At 35.8% G+C, this 21,361-nt stretch overlaps 1 protein-coding gene across 3 annotated transcripts in view; it reads left to right on the plus strand.

The window, feature by feature from the left end:
• The window catches only part of PDE7A (phosphodiesterase 7A), a 148,708-nt gene that overhangs the window by 38,194 nt on the left and 89,153 nt on the right, over positions 1-21,361 (plus strand). Inside the window, exon 1 of one of the 3 annotated variants that reach the window (XM_086696097.1) lies at positions 6,140-6,300. The exons of the other annotated variants lie outside the window; for them this stretch is intronic. The gene's annotated coding sequence lies outside the window, so the exon portion shown is untranslated. Of the gene's footprint in view, positions 1-6,139; positions 6,301-21,361 lie in introns of those variants that run through there. 3 annotated transcript variants of the gene reach the window in all.

The following is a 21,361-nucleotide window of genomic DNA, read 5'->3' on the forward strand; positions in this document are numbered from 1 at the left end:
CTCTCTCCCTGCCCTTCATGGGATTCTCCCTCTTTCCCTCTCTCTCTTTGCCTCTCGCTCACTTGTGCCCTCTGTCTCTCAAAAAAAAAAAAGAAAAAAGAAATATATGAAAATGTCTTAATTTTAACAGTCAGAATTTTACATTCCTTATTTTTCTCTTTGAACTCATTTGTATTTTTCTAGCATTGACATCTTATCCTAATGTATTCTTTTATACTGGAAAGAATTTTATCAATCACACGATCATATTTTTCTATAATGAAAAGTAAATTCATTCATGAATTTAGTGAATGGGAATAAAAAATGCTTTAAATTGTCACCCAGTTCTTCTGAGTTCTGTGCAAAAACAATTATAATTAAAAGCATTTAAATTTTCCTATGTCCATAAAGCCATATCAAATTTATTTTGGTCTGAGTAAGCAATACAATTTAGAGAAGATGGTGTTTTGCATTACCTTTCTAACTTTTTTACTTTAATAGTGAAAGTACTGAGAAATCTCATGAATTTAGTAGATGGTTATAAAACGTGCTTTATTTTAGCCATATCCCCCATTCTTCCAAGTTGACAGCAAAGTGATCTATAATCCGAATTATTGGTCAAGTAGTAAGTGGATTTGGTTTAATGTCTATATTCGTGGAAGTAGAAATTAGTGACCCCTTTAACTTGAAAATAATTGGATACCCAGTGTGTAGAATCATTATCTTCCTCACCACAGATATTTTGAATTCTCCATTTGGCTCTTCAGATGTTGTTAGACACCAGCTCCACAGTAAGTTTCAGGAAGCGCTGAGTGTTACAGTTTCCTTTATGAGGTAGTAGAGGGGGAGAGATGAAAGGGCAGAGGAGGTAAATGAAAACTGATATGTTGTTTTAGCAGAATGGTTCTAGAAAATTGTATAGATGGAAGTTGAGAGCTGAGAAATCCATTTCCTTGAAACTCTCCATGCTCATGTACTTCTAAGGGTTATACATGCATGACACAGTTGGTAGACCACTGCTTTACTGTATTCCATCTTATTCTTTTTGCCGTATTTTACCATTTTCTGCAGGTATACAGAAATAATACTTCATAAATCAACGTTGGTTTTTTTTTCTGGTTTTTGATTGCTCCTGATCCCAGGTCTTCATACTTAATCACTCTACGACTTCCTTGGAAATGGAATCAGGGTATCAGTCCTTGAAAGGGACCCTATAAATCATTTTAAAGATTTGATGGTTGAGATTCAGAAAGGCTAAGTGATTTCTCCAAGATCTGACCATTAGAAAGTAGAGAAGTTAGAGTTTTAAAAATTTGTTTTTCCCAACTTTGTTGCTTTTCTTACTATATCCCCTGCTTCCTTGTAAAAGGATTGATCTTTGTAATTTCCTTAAGTAGCAATCTTTAATGAACATTATTGAGTAGCAAAGCATCTATATAGTCCAGTGATTATTTGAACTAGTTAGAGTACAGACACACTCAATTTAAAACATGTTTGAGTTACTTCTTAAAACATAATCAGAGATAAAGCAAAGCCATTATTGAAATTATAATGGGCCAGTTGGAATGATACCATTTGATTTGCTGAAATGAGATTTATGTACAAAAAGAAGGTTTTTTATAAAGAAAGGTTTTTTTTATAAGGAAGGTTGTATTTCACCTATACGTTAAAAACTAAGAATAAAACTTTTTTACATTGAGGAATAAAATGATATTCCTGATCTATAAATTCTCACTCTCTAGCCTTTTATGTATGAAATGGTGGGTGGTGGAATTTTTAAATATTTTTTTACTTCATTTTACTTTTTCCCTGAATTCTTTATAGTGAACATTTTAAGAAAAACAGTGAAGTTATTCCAAAAGGCAAACATTTTTTAAAGACTTTTTTTTTTTACATCAGTTTTAGATTCACAGCACAATTAAGAGGAATGTACAGAGATTTTCCAGATACCTCCAGCCCCAACACATGTATAGTTTCCTCCATAATGAACACCCCACATCAGACTGTGGTACATTTGTTACTATTGTATGAACCTACATTGATATAATCATGCAGCGTCCACACTATACATTGGGTTGCCCTCTTGGTGTTGTACATTCTATGAATTTGGACAAATATGTAATTATATGTATTCATCGTTAATAATATACAGAGTATTATCATTGTCTTAAAATCCTCTGTGCTCTACCTAATTATTCCTCAACTCCAGGCCCTAACAACTACTGATATTTTTATTGTCCCTAATTTTGCCTTCTTCAGAATGTCATGTAGTTGGGTTCTTACAGTCCCCAGCCTTTTCAGATTTGCTTCTTTCACTTAATAATGTGCATTTAAGTTTCCTCCATGTTTTCTTAATGGCTCATTTCTTTTTAGCACTGAATAGTGTTGTCTGGATGTACCACCACTTACCCATTCACCTACTGAAGGACATCTTGGTTGCTTCCAAATTTTGACACTTATGAGTAAAAACTGCTACAGACTTACTCTGCAGATTTTTTGTGGACATAAGTTTTCAACTCCTTTTGGTAGATACAAAAGGAATGTGATTGTGGGGTCATATAGGTAAAGCATGTTTAGTTTCATAAGAAACCACCAAACTACTTTCCAAAGTGGCTATACCATTTTGCGTTCCCACCAGCATGAATGACAATTCCTGTTACTCTACAACCTCACCCAACATTTGGTGTTGTTGGTGTTTTGGATTAGCCATTCTAATAGGTGTATAGTGGTATCTCATTGTTTTAATTCATATTTTCCTGATGACATATCATGTAGAGCATCTTTCTATGTTTATTTGCCATCTGTATATCTTCTTTGGTGAGGTGTCTGTTAAGGTCTTTGGCCCATTTTTTAAGTGAGTTGTTTTTATATTATTGAGTTTTAAGAATTCTTTGTAGGAGTGCCTGGATGGTTCAGTCAGTTAAGCAACCAACTCTTGATTTCGACTCAGGTGATGATCTCACCGGTGGTTTGTGAGATCCAGCCCCCATCGAGTAAGGAGCCTGCTTGAGATTCTCTCTCTCCCTCTCTCTCTGCCCACTGCCCCCTGCTCATGTGTTCACTTGCGCTCTCTCTCTCAAAATAAATATTAAAAAAGAGAGTCCTTTGTATATTTTGGATAACAATCCTTTATCAGATGTGTCTTTTGCAAATATTTTTTCCCATTCTGTGGTTTGTCTTCTCATTCTAATATTGTTTTTTGTAGAGCAGAAGTTTTAAATTTTATTTAAGTCCAGCTTTTTTTTTTTTTTTTTTTTTTTACATTTTCTTATAGGAGTCTTATAGTTTTATATTTTATATTTAGGTGTGCGATCCATTTTGAGTTAATTTTTGGGAAGGGTGTAAGGTCTGTATTTAGACTCATTTTTTCATGTGGATGTCCAGTTGTTCCAGGATCATTGGTTGAAGAGACCATCTTTGCTTCAGACTATCTTTGTTCTGTTGTCAAAGATCAGTTAGCTATATTTCTGTGGGTCTGTTTTTTTGGTTCTTCTCTATTCTGTTTCATTGATCTATTTGTTCTTTCACTAATACCACACTGTCTTAATTACTGTAGTTTTATAGTAAGTCTGGAAGTCCAGTAGTGTCCTCCCAATTTCGTTTTTCCTCTTCGATATTGTCTTGGCTACTCTGGATCTTTTTGCCTTTTTATGTAAACTTTAGAATTAGTGTGTTGATATCCACAAAATAGCTTACTGGGATTTTGATTGGGATTGCATTGAAATTACAGATCGAGTTGGGAAGACTTTGACAATATTGAGTCTTCTCATTAATGAGCATTAAATATCTCTCCATTTATTCTTTGATTTTATTCATCTGAGTTTTGTCATTTTCCTCATACAGATCTTGTACATATCTTGTTAGTTTTATACCTAAGTATTTCATTTTGGGGAGTGCTAGTGTAAATGGTATTGTGTTTTCAATTTTCAAATTTCGTTTATTGCTCTTTAACATTGCTATAATTGCTCATTAGTTCTAGGAGACTTCCCCCCACCCCCCGCTCCATTTTTTCAGAATTTCTACATAGACAGTTATGTCATGTGTGAACAAAGATAGTTTTATGTCATCTTTTCCAATCTATACCGTGTTTCCTTTTTTGGTCTTATTACGTTAGCTAGGATTTCCAGTGTAATATTGAAAAGGAATAATGAGAGGAAACATCTTTGCCTTATACCTGAGGTATTCTTTGAACAGGGCAATAGAAATAAGATCTATAGGGGAAAAAAAAGAATACTCATTAGAAAATTGGCAGAAGACTCACAGCTCCAGGAAGAAATACAAATGTAGGAAAACATATTTAGCTTTTCTAGTAATAAAGGAAGTGCCGAATGAATGAATGAATGAATGGGAGAAAAGAAAAGAAAAGAAAGCAAGAAAGAAAAATATTTTTGGCGGGGGAAACATATTTTCATACTGGCAAAGACTGATAAAACCCAGTGTTAGCAGGGTATGAGAAAATGGGTATTCTTATATATGGAGCTGGGAGCATTATTTGATTCAGCTTTTGGGTAGGATAGTAGGTCTTTACAAATCAAAATTTTAAGTGTGAATGCTACCCTTTCTGCAGTTCTGGAATTTGTCTGAAGGGACAGTTGCAAAAATTTGCTAAAACATATATACATAGGTTATTTTGGTAACAAATTGCAACATTAGAATGATGGATATTTAGATTATTTCAGTGCTTACCAGTCTGGCGGTTGGTTAGAATATGTTGTTTTAATTCAGCATGAAACTCTACCCAGTAAAATGATGCCTTATATCCATATTTGTTTTGGAAAAATATACATAACAGTTTGCAGAAAATGCTAGCTGCAGAGTAGTATTTGTATTAACCTGTTCATGTAACTTTCTACATAACATCTGATTTTTGTAAATAAAAACATGAAGGATATTTTGTTCACCAATGTATTCATGCGTACAAGTCTGATAGGTTGGTCAGCAAAATATTTACAGTGGTTATCTTTGGGACTGGGACTTCTAATTTTAATATCTTTGTACTTGTGAATTTTTTTAAACAAAAATAATATCACTTTCATAATAAGGGAAATCAGTAAAGCTATTTTTTTTAAAAAACTTACCATTAAATGACCTATTATATAGAAATAATGAAGAAAGGTCTAGTTAGCTAATAATTTAATAAGTATAAATAGATGGGTCAGAAGTAGGTTGTTCACTGGCACATAGTAAGTATTCAAAGTGGTTTATTAAAATGGAAGTGTAATGGTTTGATGTATGGAGGAATACACTGCATTTTTAATGGGGAAAGTAAGTAACTTTGGCGGCAGATAGTTTACAAAAAAGTATTTTGCCTGTTTCAAAACTGAGAAGGTAAGCTTTCTGTTATAATTTATTCAAGTATTTGAGGGTCTCTACATTAGCATAACATTTATAAAATGTGAAAAGTCATCAAGAAAACTTATGGCCCAGAATCATAGAATATTAATGTTAGAAGAGACCATAGAAATCAGTTTTCTCACTATATAGATGAGTAAACTGAAAGCAGAAAGGTTTAAAGGGACTTACAAAGGCAATGTAGAAATCTCTTCTGTTGAACATCCTGATTTTGGCTACTCAGTTTTTGCTTGTGCATTTTTAGGATGAGAAGATTACCACTTTAAAAGGCAATCCATGGTGTTGAATGGTGTAGTGGGTTGAATAGTGTCCACCAAAAATTCATGTCTACTTGGAGCCTTAGGATGTGACCTTATTTGGAATAAGGATCTTTGCAGATATAATAAAAATGAGGTCATATGGAATTAGGGCAGGCCCTAAATCCAGTGACAGATGTCTTTTTGAGAGGAGAGAACGCACACAAGAAAGGAGGCCACCTGAAGATGGAGCAGAGTTTGGAATGATGCAGGTTACAAGCCTGGAATGCGAAGGATTGCCAGGGAACACCAGAAACTCCTAAGAGGCACAGGGGGATCCTTCCCTGAAGCCTTCAGAGGGAGCATGGCCCTGCCCTGCCAACATTGATTTTGGACTTGGAGCCTCCAGAACTGAGAGAAAATATATTTCTGTTGTTTTAAGCCACAAAGCTTGTTACTTCAGCAGCCCTAGGAAATGAATACAAATGGCTTTGGTTATTTTAAATGTATTTGTTCATTCTTTCCATCAGCAGACACTTACTGAGCACTTTTTATACGCCAGGTACTCTGCTAGGTGTGTCACAGGTGAATAAAACGGTTTCCTGCCTTGGTTCTTGGAGCTTGGTCCAGTAGGAAAAGGAGCTATGTAAATCTGTAATTGCAGTACTGATGTGTCCTCATCAGGACCGTATACGAAGATGAGTAGCGGCACAGATGAACTGGGAGAACCAAGGTGGGTTTTATAAAGACCTTTGTGCTTGGTTTGAGAGATGGAGCTGAAAACAGCCTCTGTGGTGATTCTGCTTGATTCCACCACCACTAGTGCTGTCAGTCCTGCCCAGCCCAAGGCATGTTTGGCCTGCTGTGATAGCGTCGTGTCACTAGAATTCTTTCTCCACAGATCTGTTGAAGTAATTTTTTAAATGCAGTCACCTCATGCCACTGCCGAAACATCAGTGGGTTCTTTTCACAGTGAAAATAAAATCCAAACTCCTTTTCATGTTATGGTCCCATATAATCTGGTACCTGCCAAATTTTCAGCCACCTCTTCTTTCACAGTGGTCTTCTTCCTGTGAACGTGCCAGGTTTGTGCCCATCTTTGACTTTGCTCTTGCTCTTCTCTGAGACTCAAGATCTTGGCCATGGCTCCTTGTCCTTCAAGTCGCAGTCCACTCTGCAGAGGAATCTTCCCTGACAGCACCCCTCCCCCGTCTGTCCTTTTACCTTGTTTTATTTATGGCATACAACACTAACTCAATTCATTTGTCTGCCTCTGCCTGGCTTCCACCCCTACCTCACTCCCCACCTCACTCCCCACCTCACTCCCCACCTCACTCCCCACCCTGCCACCACAGACTGTGTGGTCAGGAAGCAGGGATCTTGTTTACCCAGTCAGTGCCATGTCCCTAGCATGCAACATACAGGAAGTGTTCAATACAAAAGAATGAAGAAAAATTTACTCTTTTAGTCTCATGCTACCATGTCTGATCGTATGTCACCATATCTCTCTTTGGGATGAATCTCAAATTGTATTCCTGTAATTTCAGTTTATAGTCCCACCTACACCCTCCCCTTAAAATTCCACCTTCATCGTTATACTCTTTCTGAGCTGCCGCTGTGGTATGGAGCTATCTTAATCTCTAAATTTATGTAATCTTATTTAAAAATTCACTGAGGTTTAGAAAAGTTGCCCAAAGTAACACAACTGTAAATGGTGTTTCTGGGGTTTGAACTTAGATCTGTCTTTGACTAGAGCTCATGTCTGCTGTACTGGAGTAGGCTGCTGAATGCTTTTTGGTGAGGGGTAGGTAAAAATAAAAAATTAGAATAGGAGCCCTCTCCATTTTGAATGGAAATAGCAGACACTTCGTATTTGTTTCTTTAAGAAGAACTAGCTGATATTTGTTAAAAGGAATTCTAAAAAGAAACTTGAATTTCTTCTTTGGATTGAAGTTAATATGTGCTTATTATTTAAAAAATGGAATATATAAAAAAATACAAAGAAGAAAGAGGAAAGTAAACACTGTCTGTAATCCTATCACCCAGTGGTAAATAGTTAACATTTTAGAACATTTTCATCCAATCGTTTTCTGTACCAATATAAAATATTGTAATGTCATTTTCATATACAAGTGTTTCTCTAAATTTTGAAACAATTTCCTGGTGTAACTACTAGATCAGAGCATACTGTCAAATTTCTTTCCAGAAAGAAGTGATAAAGTGATACCAGTTTATATTTCCATGAGCAGCATATGAGCGCCTTTTCATAAGTTGCTGATATTTTTAGTTTCCATTTCTTGGATTTTTGTTGATATTAAACTTGTATTAGATGTTTATTAATTACCTGATACCTATCTTCTGTGACTTGTCTATATCCATTGCCTATTTTTCTAGAGCTGAGAATGTGAAATTGGAGGAAGAAATTTTATGCTTAGAAAAGTATATTGAAAATTAATGACTTGAAATCTTCTGGATGTACTACTGAAGCATGCTCGCTGTTAAAAACTATCAGCACACAATCTCTCCCTCAAGTAAATATTTTAAATTTAGTGATACTGGGGCATCTGGGTGGCTCAGTCGGTTGGGTGTCCGATTTCAGCTCAGGTCATGATCTCACAGTTGGTGAGTTCGAGCCCCACATTGGGCTAGGTGCTGACAGCCCAAAGCCTGGAGCCTGTTTCAGATTCTGTGTCCCCCTCTTTCTCTGCCCCTCCCCTGCTCACGCTCTGTCTCTCTCTCTCTCTCTCTCTCTCTCTCTCAAAAACAAACATTAAAAAAATTAAAAAAAAATTAGTGATACTACCTCAAATTTTGTATAAATAAGAAAAATGGAACATAAGACCCATTTTACATAGCTTTTCTAAAATCTCAAGTTTTAAAGATAATTTCTGTCTAATATTTAAAAGGTTTTTTAATGGTTTAAAATAGTAACATAAAAAAGGACAATTGGAAGATAAAAGCAAAATATATATTACATGATATGTGCAACCAACTTTTTCATTTTTCCTTTGTTTCATAGTGAAAATTCTCCATTTTCAGAGAAAAACTTCCTGGAAGTGACCAAGAATTTTTGTGGTTGGCCCCAGCTCATTTCTAGTTGAGGGGTAGTTTTAATAACTGTCGAGGTTTCCACACTAATTTCCCCATCAGTGGTGTTTTTTACGTTTCTTTAGAGTAGGATTCATGTGGTGGGCTATGAAAGAAAAACTATTGAAGATACAGAAATAAGACTTAGGACTTTTATTTATATTTATTTCTAACCTTATTTTCTTTTTTTTTTTATTTAAAAAAAATTTTTTTTAAACGTTTATTTATTTTTGGGACAGAGAGAGACAGAGCATGAACGGGGGAGGGGCAGAGAGAGAGGGAGACACAGAATCGGAAACAGGCTCCAGGCTCTGAGCCATCAGCCCAGAGCCTGACGCGGGGCTCGAACTCACGGACCGCGAGATCGTGACCTGGCTGAAGTCGGACGCTTAACCGACTGCGCCACCCAGGCGCCCCTCTAACCTTATTTTCTATCCTAATTTTATTCATGTCGCATAGAGTACATAAAAGTAAATGTGTATAATTCATAAATAAATGCATTACAAGTTTGGAGACCACTACCTCAGAGCATCTGTCGATTGCTGTGAGTTCTTTTACACACACACACACACACACACACACACACACACACACACACACACACACACATATCCCCATATGTAAAATTTCAAAGGGTTCTTAGAGTCCATTTTCACCATGAGACCCATTTAACCATAACCTTCCTTGTCTCCTGAGTCTACTTTGCTGCAGCTTTTTGTCTAGCGATTTGACTTTTATTAGCCAACTCTGATTTCAATCCTTAAGGTTGAAGCCCAGGATTAACTGTCAGAACAGCTGGCCTTGTACGCTGGCCTGTCCTGACTTCAGTTTGATTAGACTGTGATCTCCTTAAGAGTGCACATTGTTTATTTAGCTGTGTTAAACCCAGTGCTTCACACAAAGTAGATACTCAGCAGATGTAAAAAGTGTGTTAGACCTTTATGAGGTCCTGTCTGTGACCCAGTGCTAGTGAGTCCAGCTTTCTGCTTTACTCACACCCCCTCCTCTCTCTGCCTTCCCACAGTGCGGCCTCACACCCTGCTGTGCAAGCTAGTCCATTCTGTCTTAAATCCTCTTATACCATCTCAAGGTGGTCACTTTTAACTCTCTGATGACTAGAGGATTTGCGGAGAGCCTCTTGAAGTGGTATTGGTATTCATATCCCCTAATATAAAGCTGATAAATGACATTGTCAGAGTGAGGGACTGGTTTCCAGCCTATTAAGAACTTTATAAAAGTTTCTGGATTTCTCCTGGGGCCTTGGTTGTGATAACAGGTTAGACCCCTGTTGTTGAATAACCAGATGACTATAAGCAGCCCTTATCTTCAATACTGTGTGGTACATAATCCTAGGTCAACATACCCTTTTTGTTTTTAGGATAAAAGTATAGAACTAGAGAGTACTAAACCAAAAGAAACTGGTTGTAAAATTTTGCTTGTTAGAAACTGGGCTGTTTGCTCAGGTGTAACACCAGGGATATCCGATAGAAATATAGTGTGGCCACATATGTAAATTAAAGTTCTCCTGGAGCCATATTTTAAACAATAAAATGAAACATGAGAAAGTTTTAATAAACTTAAGCAACTATATCCAAAATAATAACATGTAATCAGTGTTAAAATATGTTGATATATTTTTATATATCTTTGGAGAGCACATCTTGATTCTGACAAGCACTATTTCAAGTACTCTGTAGCTACAAGTGGCTAGTGATTCATTGAACAGTGTAGCTCTAGAAGTAATGTTTTGTGGTACATCTTGTTAGAGGGAGTCAGGGCCATCTCTTTTTAAATAATTAGCCATATGTGTAGTTATAGTTTGTATAGTTCGGTACATTTCCCTTGTTCATACCTTTAATTATTAGGAAGCTTGGAAATCTCAAGATACTGTATAAATTAGCTGCATTTTTGGAGATACTGTATAGTTTCAAATATGAGAGGACAGCAAAGTTTTTAGCAGCTCTATTTTGCTTTCTTTGAGCTGGGCTGTTTCAGTTTCTTGTGTTTTTTGGGGTGGGGGGAGGGACTTTAATCTTAAAAGCTATGCTTTTCATAGTGAAGTCACTTTCATCCTTCTTCAGATATATTTTTAGGTTGAGGGAAGCTGTTGGGTGAGAAAAGGCATAAAGCTTTTTGTTGGGTCAGTTTCCAGTATATCCCCTTACATGGAAACTTTGTTTTCTCTTAAGAAATACAAATATAAAAGATGAAGCAAAAAGTTTTTCTTTAAGTAGAAAAAGTTTATTGAGTTATATGAAGTCAGTCTTATTTAGCTAAGTTTCCTAGCTAGTAGTGCCCTTGAGGCATATGAATAGGTAGTTTTTCGTTTATTAAAGAAATAACACAATGGCTGGATTACAGACCAGGCCCTATGGATTTGAACATTGGCCAGAGGATCCATTTTACACCAGTATGAAAGTGGATAGGATAAAGGTTCCTTAAATTTGGATTTCAAAATATTTAATTAACCAATTTAATTAAACAGTTTCAACGTTTGAAATTATCAAAGTAATTTAAACAGTACTTTTGGAAGTTTGAAAAAGAATAATTATAATCCCACCATGACATTGTTATTTTTATGTATTTACTGTGTTTACATACATATTTTAAGGTAGCTGTGATGAATCAGTATATTTAATTTTATAGACTTTTGGAATGTATTTCTTTTAAAAGCATGCATTTGTAATGTCACTTAGTAATATAACATTTTATTTTGTTGTGATATAATAGCCTGGAAATAGGTACAGGCTGGTGAAGTGATTCTATTCCATGAAGTAATACAGGAATCCATTTGTCATGGTTGTCTGTGAGTTGCTACCAACGCAAACTTAGGCCTTTGGGAAGGAGAAAGACCAGAAGTTCAGGGCTGTTTACTCTGGAGTTGATGAGGAGGAAGTTGTGGTATCTCTTCCACTCTCATGGCATTGGTGAGAACTTAGTCACAGGGCTCCATCTAGCTGTAAGGGAGGCACAAAAAGAGAACTGACATTGTTAGGAACATGCTGTACACAGCTTTTTTCATATTTTGGCGGGGGCAGGGGGGAGTTCTTTTGGATGGTGTTGTATAACTGGGATTACTGGTTCAAACAATATGAATATTTGAATAGAATTTTTATTTCTACATTACTTTTCTAAAGCAATCATTTCAGTACTTTGGAGATTGACCAGAGGCCAATTGTGTAAAACTTTCAAAAGTGTTACACTCTTGAACTTCAAGTAAGAGAAATGGGAACCTGTGGCTTTCTAGCTTGGGACTACTCTCCACCCCACTCTGACCCAGCTTGATTGGCTTGGAGTTTCTGCCAGCAAGAAGCAAGGCATAAAGACCTCAATTTGAAGGGAGGGTCAGCTCTTTAGAGTGGCCAGTGATGCCAGTGGCATTGTGTGTGATGAGAATTTTCAGAAGTGTGAGGGAGGGCCAGTGGCTCTGCTTGCATGGCAGGGGCTTGCAGTACTATCTGAGGCAAACATTCCTGGTTGAGGCTGCACACAAGCACAGGAAAGACCTGGGAAGGCCCAAGGTATTCACATACTTTTGACTGACCCTGAAGTTGCTTGCATTCATGCACCTAGGAGACTTGAAAGGGCTCTAATGGAAAGGTAAACCTGGGGCAAACTTGAAAAAAGACTGAACTACAAATGAGTTTGTCTTACCCACACACATACCCATTGGCAAGGGGAGGAGCCTTAGTGGCTTGAGGTATTTGAAATAAACTCTGTCTCATCACAAATTGACCCCTAAGTGATGCAAAGGGGTAACCTCTAGGAAGCTAGGCCTAAAAATAAAAACAATATATTTAAAATAAAAGTGAACAGAGATGTCAGTGACTTCATACCACAGGGAGACAGATTTTGCATATTTATTACCCTAGTCATGATACTAAACAAAATGAAAGAAGTAAACAAAACAGCAACAGTACCTTTAAGTGGGAAAAAAATAATCCTGAGTTGCTGTATTTTATAAAATCTCTAGGTTTAACAGCAGCAACAAAATTACAGGCCATGTAAGGAACCAGTGATGTGTGAGTCCTGCACAGGAAAAAAAAGCAGGAGAAAAGAATTGTCTCTGAATGTCCCCACATTTGGATTTAATAAAGACTTCAACAATTATAAATTTGTTACAAGAACTAAAGGGAACCATGTTTAAATAAAGGGAATTACAACAACAGTAAGTCAACAAATGCAGGTTCTCCATAAGGGTATAGAACTAATTAAAACAATAACCAAACCAAAACAAGACAAAACAAAAGCCACTCTTGATATGATGTCATGAGAGGGTACTTCACCTCTGTAGTAGTCTTTCTCAAGACTTATAGCCTGAGTCTGATCATGAGAAGAAACATACAAAGTACAACTCTGGATCATTCTATAGGAGCACCTGATCAGTACTCTTAATCTGTCAAGGTTATGAAAAACAAGGAAAAACTGAGAAATTATTACAGATCAGAGGAAACCAAGGAGATGTGATGACTGAATGCCATGTGGTATCCTGCATTGGATTCTGGAACAGAAAAAGGAAAAATTAGTGGAAAAACTGATAAAATCTGAATAAAGTCTGCAGTTTTGAACCAATGTTAATTTCTTACTTTTGACACATTGTACCATGCTTATGTAAGATATTAACATTAGGGAAAGCTGGGTGAAGCATAGGAACTCACTGTACTGTCTTTGCAACTTTTCTGTAAATAAATCTAAATTATTCCAAACTAAAAAGTTAAAAAATCAAATGGAAATTCTAGACTTGAAGAATGCAATGCCTGAAATGAAAAATTCACTAGAGGGATTCAGCAATAGTTTTGAGGTGCCAATAAAAAGAATCAGCAAATTTAAAGGCCGACTAATAAATATGACTCAATATGAAAGGCGGAAAAATGAAGAAAAAGGAAGAAAGTCTTAGAGATCTATGGAACACATCAAGCATAGAACACATCTGTAATGGGAGCCCCAAATGCAGAGAGAGATAGAAAATAGCCTTTTGGAAAATTTTCCAAATTTGAAGAAAAACTTACTACATCCAGAAGTTCACTGAACTTTGGTAGGATAAATACAAAGAGGCCTGTGCCTAGAAACAGGCTAGCCAATCTGTTAAGAGACAAAGATAAAATCTTGAAATCAGCAAGAGAATAATAACTGGCTACATACAGTGGAGCGTCAGTGTGATTAATTACTGCCTTCTCATCAGAAACACTGGAGGCTAGAATGGGATGACGTATCCAAAGTGCTGAAAGAAAAATAAAAGTCTATGAATAATTCTATATTTAGCAAAACTATCTTTGAAAAATAAAGGTGAAACAAATACATTCATATGCAAAGACTGAGAATTTGTAACAAGCAGACCTGCCTTATAAGAAATACTAAAAGAAGGAAATTATACCAGATGGTAACTCAGATCCATAGGAAGAAAGGCAGACACTGGAAATGTAAATAAATATGTAGGTTAATATTGAAAACTTTAAATACAATTTTTCTCATTTCTTAAAAAATACTTGAATTCTATCTAAAAACAAATTTAGTATCTATAACATTTCATTCTCCCCACCCCCACATGTTATAGGGCATTCATCCTTATTGTAAACAAATTGTTCGCACTGTTTGCCTTTTGGTCTGTAGGATCTCAAAATTTTGGGTGTCGGAACTCCTTTCCATTCTGAAAAGTTATTGAAGACTCCAGAGAGTTTTTGATTAAATGGGCTTTATGTATTGATATTTTTTGTATTAGAAAATAAAATTGAGGGATGCCTGGGTGGCTCACTGGGTTTAATGTCTGGCTCTTGATTTCAGCTCAAGTCATAATCCCAGGGTTATGTGATTGAGCCCCACATTGGGCTCCGTGCTGAGCTTGGAGCCTGCTTCAGATTCTTTTCTCCCTCTCTCTCTTCCCCTACCGTTTGTGCGCACATGCTCTCTCAAAAAGAAAGAAAAGAAAACTGAGAAAAAAGTCAAATTCTACTTATTTAAAAATGACAATACCAGTTACATGTTAACATAAGTGTTTTTTAATGAAAAAAACTACATATGTATTTCAAAGTAAAAAAGATACAAGAATGGCATTGATTTTACACCTTTCAAATCTCATCAGTGTCTGGTTTAATAGAAGACCACTGGATTCTCGTATAGGCTTCTGCATTAAAGTTATTGAAATAAATTGATTTGGCAGAAGTATGTGAAGAAAATCTGGCCCCACTCAGATGTGGTTGGAAAAATGAGATGTATAACAGTAGCCTTTAATTATAATTGTGGATATTTTTCTTTGATATGATGCCAGAACTCAAGAAGTGGTAGTTTTGTAAAAGTTAGTTGCAATGTGGAATCTGAAACATACATATCTGTGAATTTTTTTGATTCATTGTTTAAGCAGTATACTTTGATACGTCAAAATTATCATTCCTGTTTATCTCTAAAGGATAATGGAACAAGTTCTGTCTGAAATAATTTGGGGAAAAAACTATTAAGATAATTGAGTATTGCATAAGAATGTTTTTTGAAATTTCTTTTATTAGTATTTGAGATTTCTAAATTTAATGCCTTTTAGATGTTAGGGTTTAATTTAAATTACTGGCAGCTGGAATCGCAGATTATTATTATTATGTACTTAATTGAAAACCTAGTTATATGTAGCATCATCATCATCATTGTAAAAGTTACTATACCTCCTTATGGGAAAGCTAAATAATTCAGAAGGGTGTAAAATGTAATTAAAAGAAAACTCTCCTTTTGAATTCCCGAGAGATAAGCAATGTTAATAGTTTCTTGAATGGTCTTCCTGAAAATTTGTTCACATATAGGAATTGTGATATGTGTTATATATATTATATGTATACATATGAAAATCTTGTTAAGCAAATGGAATCATATGTTTTCTGTAAATACATAAATCTTGGATATTTTTGTATTAGTATAATGTCATCCTTTTTTAATGACTGATTAATATATACATTACTAGATTGGTTATTAGGAAAAAAATTTTTAATAATGAAAGCACACCTTTTAAAATTCCTACTCAAATGTTGCTCCTGATCCTTTGTTGTCAGTTTTATTGCTCAAAAATAATAAAATCACTTGCAAACTGAAATTGCATGTCTTGCAAAGTAGGTAGGTTTTATGATGTTCATGGATGTGATCTTAACTCCAAGATACAGACTAACAGTTGAAAAAGAAAATTCTCAAGGATGACATGCTAGATGCTTTTAAGGGAGCCTGATTTGATTACAGTGACTTTTGATGCAAATGATTAGAGAAGGCTCCTAGGAAAAATGGATGAAGCCATTCAGTATTTCTGAAAACAAGATCTTTGTGATCCTCTCTAAAGAGAAAAACATGAAAGATGTGGTATGTTGTGTTATATAATTTTGTTGAAAAGATTACACTAAAAAATAAAGTCAACCCTTGTTTTTTTTAGTCTAAGAAATGTGCATAGTTGAAATTATAACTTAAATTTTGTCAAATGTAAGATAACTTAAAACTTTTATTTTTTTTATTTTTCAAGTCAAAATTTTGAAAATCAATTATTTTTAATATTTACAATTACATTTTGGCCCTTAGTTTAAGAGAATTCACCTCAGTCAGGATCAGTTATGTTTAGAAAACTAGGAATTCATGAATTCCATAGAATGGATGTACTATATTTAATCATGTCTCTGCCAATCAGGATGTTTAGGCTCACAGTGTTTGTGTGTGTGTGTGTGTGTGTGTGTGTGTGTGTGTGTGTGTGTCTTTCTGTCTGTCTGTCCATGTCTCTGTCTCTGTCTCTGTCTGTCTCTCTCTCTCTCTCTTACAGACAGTGCTTTAGATAATATCCTGTACATATAGCTTTACATTCCCATGTGAGTGTGTCCATGGCATACATGTCTAGAAGGGGAAGGACTTGGGTCAAAAACTATGTGTGTTTACAATTTTGATATCCCTAAAAGGATTACATGCATTTACAATCTCACTACAAAACTCTGTATACACTTTCACAGTGTATTCCTTGTCCAAACCTTTTCTTGAATTAGCGCAGTGAGAATGTGTAGTGTGAGAGTTTGTACAGTGAGAGATGTGATGTTATTTAAATCTCTTTGCTTCCTGAGATTTGGATATTCAGAGTGGGGACAGTCCAGATAATGAGGGGCTCATTTGAAAATTCACTGTAACCTGTTTAGTTCCTGAGCTGGGCGGGGAGAGTTTGAATAGCACAGATTACCTGTTGTCCTCTCACTGGTGCAGAGGTATTATCAGTCTCTGTAATCTTTGCCAGTGTGATAGGTTAAAATAAAAATGTCTCATTAGGTTTGTTTTGCTTCTCTTTAAATATAACTCATATTTTAATTTTAGTGGCATTTATATTTAAACATGTACCTTCCAGTTACCTTCTTATTGTATTACAAGAGTGATACTCCAATATTAGGAAAATAAAGACGTGTTATAGTATTATTTTATCTGATCTCTTCTAACTTTTTATGGTAAATTTTTATGTAGCAGTTTTGTATTTATGTAGTGAAATGTCTCATTTTCCCCTTATAAGGCTTTTGATTCTATGTCATAGTGTATTATCTTCTGTGTTTCAAGGTAATAAATATATTCTGTCTTGTATTCTCCCACAGTCTTTTACATTTTTCTCATAATTCTATTTCCACAGTTAATTCCTCATGTTTTGATCTTCACTCCATCTGGAATTTATTGTAATGTAAGGAATAAGGCAGAGATCTAGTGTCTTTTCCTCCATTCACCATCGAGTTTCTCCTAAATCATTAATTAAATAATGTATGTTTTCCCTGTTTATTTATTTTTAAAATAGCAGATTAAAAAAATTTTTTTTTAATTTTTAAAAAACTTTTATTCATTTTTGAGAGAGAGACACAGAGAGAGTGCTCGCATGCCCACGAGTTGGGGAGGGCAGAGAGAGAGGGAGACACAGAAACCAAAGCCAGCTCCAGGCTCTGAGCTGTCAGCAGAGTCCCACGTGGGGCTCAAACTCACTAACTGTGAGATCATGTCCTGAGCCAAAGTCCGACACTTAACCGATTGAGCCACCCAGTCTATTTAAAATGCCTTCCCTATTTAAAATGCCACCTCTATCATATGTGAAAATTTTGCATCTACTTGGTCTGTTTCTGGATTCTAATTTTGTTTCATTGATCAGTCTGTTCATGTGCTAGGATTAAGCTTTTAATTATTATAGCTTAATAGCCTGTTTTAATGTTTTTTATTCCCTACTTGATTTTGCATATATGTTTCTTATTCTAGAAGAACTTAATGATAGTCACAAACTCCCCTCTGCCCTCTCACCACCTATAAAATATCCTATTGGTATTTTTACTGGGATTGTTTGAATTTGTAGTTTGGGCAAATTGACCTTATTAGAATTAATCCAGAGTAAACAGCTAAGCGACTAGCGGTTGTGCTGGATATTCTTTTTGCCTCTTCAAATATGATCTTCACTTTCTCCATCTTGCTCTGTGCCCCAGCAGTCTGACCTCTGTGGAATGCATTTTCCAGGCTCTCTAGCCTCCTGGCTTCTTGTTGGATTTGGCCAGTAGAAGGTCTAGTAGGAGATGGGTGGGTAGGAGGAAAAAAAGGTATATTTCCAAGCCTCTTACCCTATAGGGTTGTGTTTGTCTACCTAAGGCCACACCTTCCGTTGGGCTGGGTCCCCTCTCCCATGCTGAGAGCCCTCACCTCAGGTCTCATAGTAAATGGTGGTAACAGCTCCCTGCTGTTGCTAGCCCTCTGTGCCATCATTTTCCTGTTGGGCGCCTGACTGATGAAACTGCTCTCCTCTTCCCCTTTCTCCTTCTCCTCATCCTCATTACTACTAATATTGAATCTCCTTATTTCAGTCTTCTTTGAGATCCTTCAGTAGAGATTAACATTTTCTTTATAAATTTTTTTTTCAACGTTTATTTATTTTTGGGACAGAGAGAGACAGAGCATGAACGGGCGAGGGGCAGAGAGAGAGGGAGACACAGAATTGGAAACAGGCTCCAGGCTCTGAGCCATCAGCCCCGAGCCTGACGCGGGGCTCGAACTCCCGGACCGCGAGATCGTGACCTGGCTGAAGTCGGACGCTTAACCGACTGCGCCACCCAGGCGCCCCTACATTTTCTTTATAAAGGCCTTTATCATTTGTTGTTTATACCAAGGTTTACTTTTATTCCATTGGAATTATAAATAGAATCTTTTCTCTGATTATGTTTTCTAACTAATTAGATATAGGCAAACTATTGATTTTTTATGTTAAGTGTATGATTAGCTGTATACGGAGTTTTCTTATTGTTCCATATTTTTCCATATTATTGTTCCATAGTTTTTCAGTACCTTATTTCATAATCACCTGTAGACAATGCATCAGTTTCAAATCACGATAATTTTGCCTATTTTTTTCTTCATTAATATTATTTGGGAATGGTTATATTATTTAAATACATTTTTTTGCATCTATTGATCCTTAAAATGTTTTCCCTTTGATCTACTTTAGTATATTTTCTTAGAGATATGCTAATATTAACTTACCCTTATGTTCTTGGGATAATTCTTACTTGGTTAAGATATATGATTCTCTTCAGGATTCTACTTGCTAATATTTTGTTTAGGACCTTTGCAACAATATGTCTTACTAAAAAATGATCTAGGGCTTTCTGTCCCCATCCAGTATCATGTTGTGGTAGCAGTACTTTTGTTTACATCATCCTAGTATTTTTAGAGGCAAGTTAGAAACAGTAAAGCAGCAAAGAGATTTTACACACTGCACACAAACATCTTTAAAACATTGAGGAAGTTAGCTTGTTACCAGGGAAACCTGGCATCATACATTGCTATTATAAGGCTGTCTTTTGTATCAAAGTGGTACAAAGTACAGTTGTTACAAGACTTAAGATGTGTATGTAATGAAGTGGTGACATATAATACTATCTTTCACTTGACGTTTCATTTACTTTACCTCATCCTATGAAGAGAAAAGGGGTAGGTCTTTGCCCCATTTAATAGATAAGAAGGTTTAGATTCAGAGAGATTTCTGCTTCCCAGAGTTCATACGGCTAATAAGATTTACCTCTAGACTTAGAAAACAAATCTTGTGACACATGGTCAATGCTCCTTCATTATCTTTAAGAAAAGAGTCAATGCAAATCAGATCACATGTATATTTCAAAATAGGAGAGACCTTGGCTCAGATTTTATTTTCAAAGTGATTATGTGTGAAGAATTTAGCACTCTTATAATGCATATTATAATTCAGTTTATGACTACAACATCTTCTTGAAGTAGTCAGAGAATAGGTTCATAACTTAATACCCTAGATGGTAGCCAGAATCACCCAATTTAAAAACTGGAGCTACCTTCCAGTAGGTTTATATACAGCAAGGTTTATATAGACTCTTCCCAGACACAAGTGGAAGAAAAAATAGTGTGGCTTCATTTGCTCATGAACAAAAAATATTGAACTTCTTCCTCTTAAAAGCATGAATTATATTTTTTTTCTTTATGACTGAGTTGATACATGTTTATGAAGGAAAATTTGGGGGGAAAAGCAGGCAAAAATAGAAAAATCCTCTGTAATCCTACCACCCAGAGCTAACAATGTGAATATATTAGTGTTGAGCTCAACAATTCTAGTATCTGTCTGTTAAAATATATTCTTTTTCCCTGCTTCTTACTGTGCATAATGTTTTATAGTCAGTTTTTTAATTTACATAGTAATTTTTCATATTATGAAATATTTTATAGCAATATTTCAGATGCTAGAGACTTTTTTCTAAATAAAGTCTTATTAGAAACCCAAATTTATGCAGTGTTTATTGGTAAAAATTTTTATATTACTTTTACTATGGGAATAAAAAGGTTGGTTTCATGAACAAAAAAATTTGAGAGAGTCTTGTATCCAGTGGTGTTCTTGTAAAATGCTTATTGCCTACAACTTGGATGAACCTAGAAAATATGCTAACTGAATAAGCCAGACACAAAAGATCACATGGTGTATGATTCCATTTGTATGAAATATCCTGGAATATATTTCCACAATGACAAGATTCCTTTGGGTCTGAAGGAGAAATAGATCTGATTTGTGGTGCTTGCTGATTTCTTGTAGTATGCTTACTATTACTGTGGTTGATTCAAAGCTACCAGTGCAATGTTACTGAATGAGTTGTTAGGAAGAGAGGTGCAGAGTTGGCTCTTCTGAGCCAATGAGAGCAGCCTCCTGCACACAACTGGTTTTATCAGCTAGAATATTTTTAGTTGCAGGTAGCAAAAAACTTAACTCCAGTGTGCTTAAACAGAAGATTTACCAGGAAGACTCAAGGTTGAGTGTTTCCAGGTTTGGTTAATTCAGCAGCTCAGCAGCAGCATCACTGACCCATATTCTTTCTTTCTGTTTTGCTATCTTCAGTATGTTGGAGTTGTCCTCACAGCAGCTTTTATCATGGTTGCAAAGTGGTTTTAACAGTTCCATGTATTCAGACGTGACAACTTCCAGGGAAAGAGAAAGGCTGTCTCTTAACTTTTGTAGCATTTTAAGTGCACAAAACTCATCCCATGGGGCTTCTCTAGCAGATTTCCATCACACCTGATTGTTTCACATTGCCATTTTCAAACAGTCTCTGGTAAGCAGGGTGGAACCACTATGATTGATTTGGACCAGTCAGGGTCCACTCTTCAGGTCTGAGGCTGCAGCCACATACTCTGAAACATAGGGCTGCCTAGACATCGGAACAAAGCTCTGCTTCTTTAAG

The sequence above is a fragment of the Puma concolor genome, chromosome F2 (genome assembly GCF_028749965.1).
Source record: "Puma concolor isolate L17-30 chromosome F2, mPumCon1.1.hap2, whole genome shotgun sequence".
NCBI lineage: Eukaryota > Metazoa > Chordata > Mammalia > Carnivora > Felidae > Puma > Puma concolor.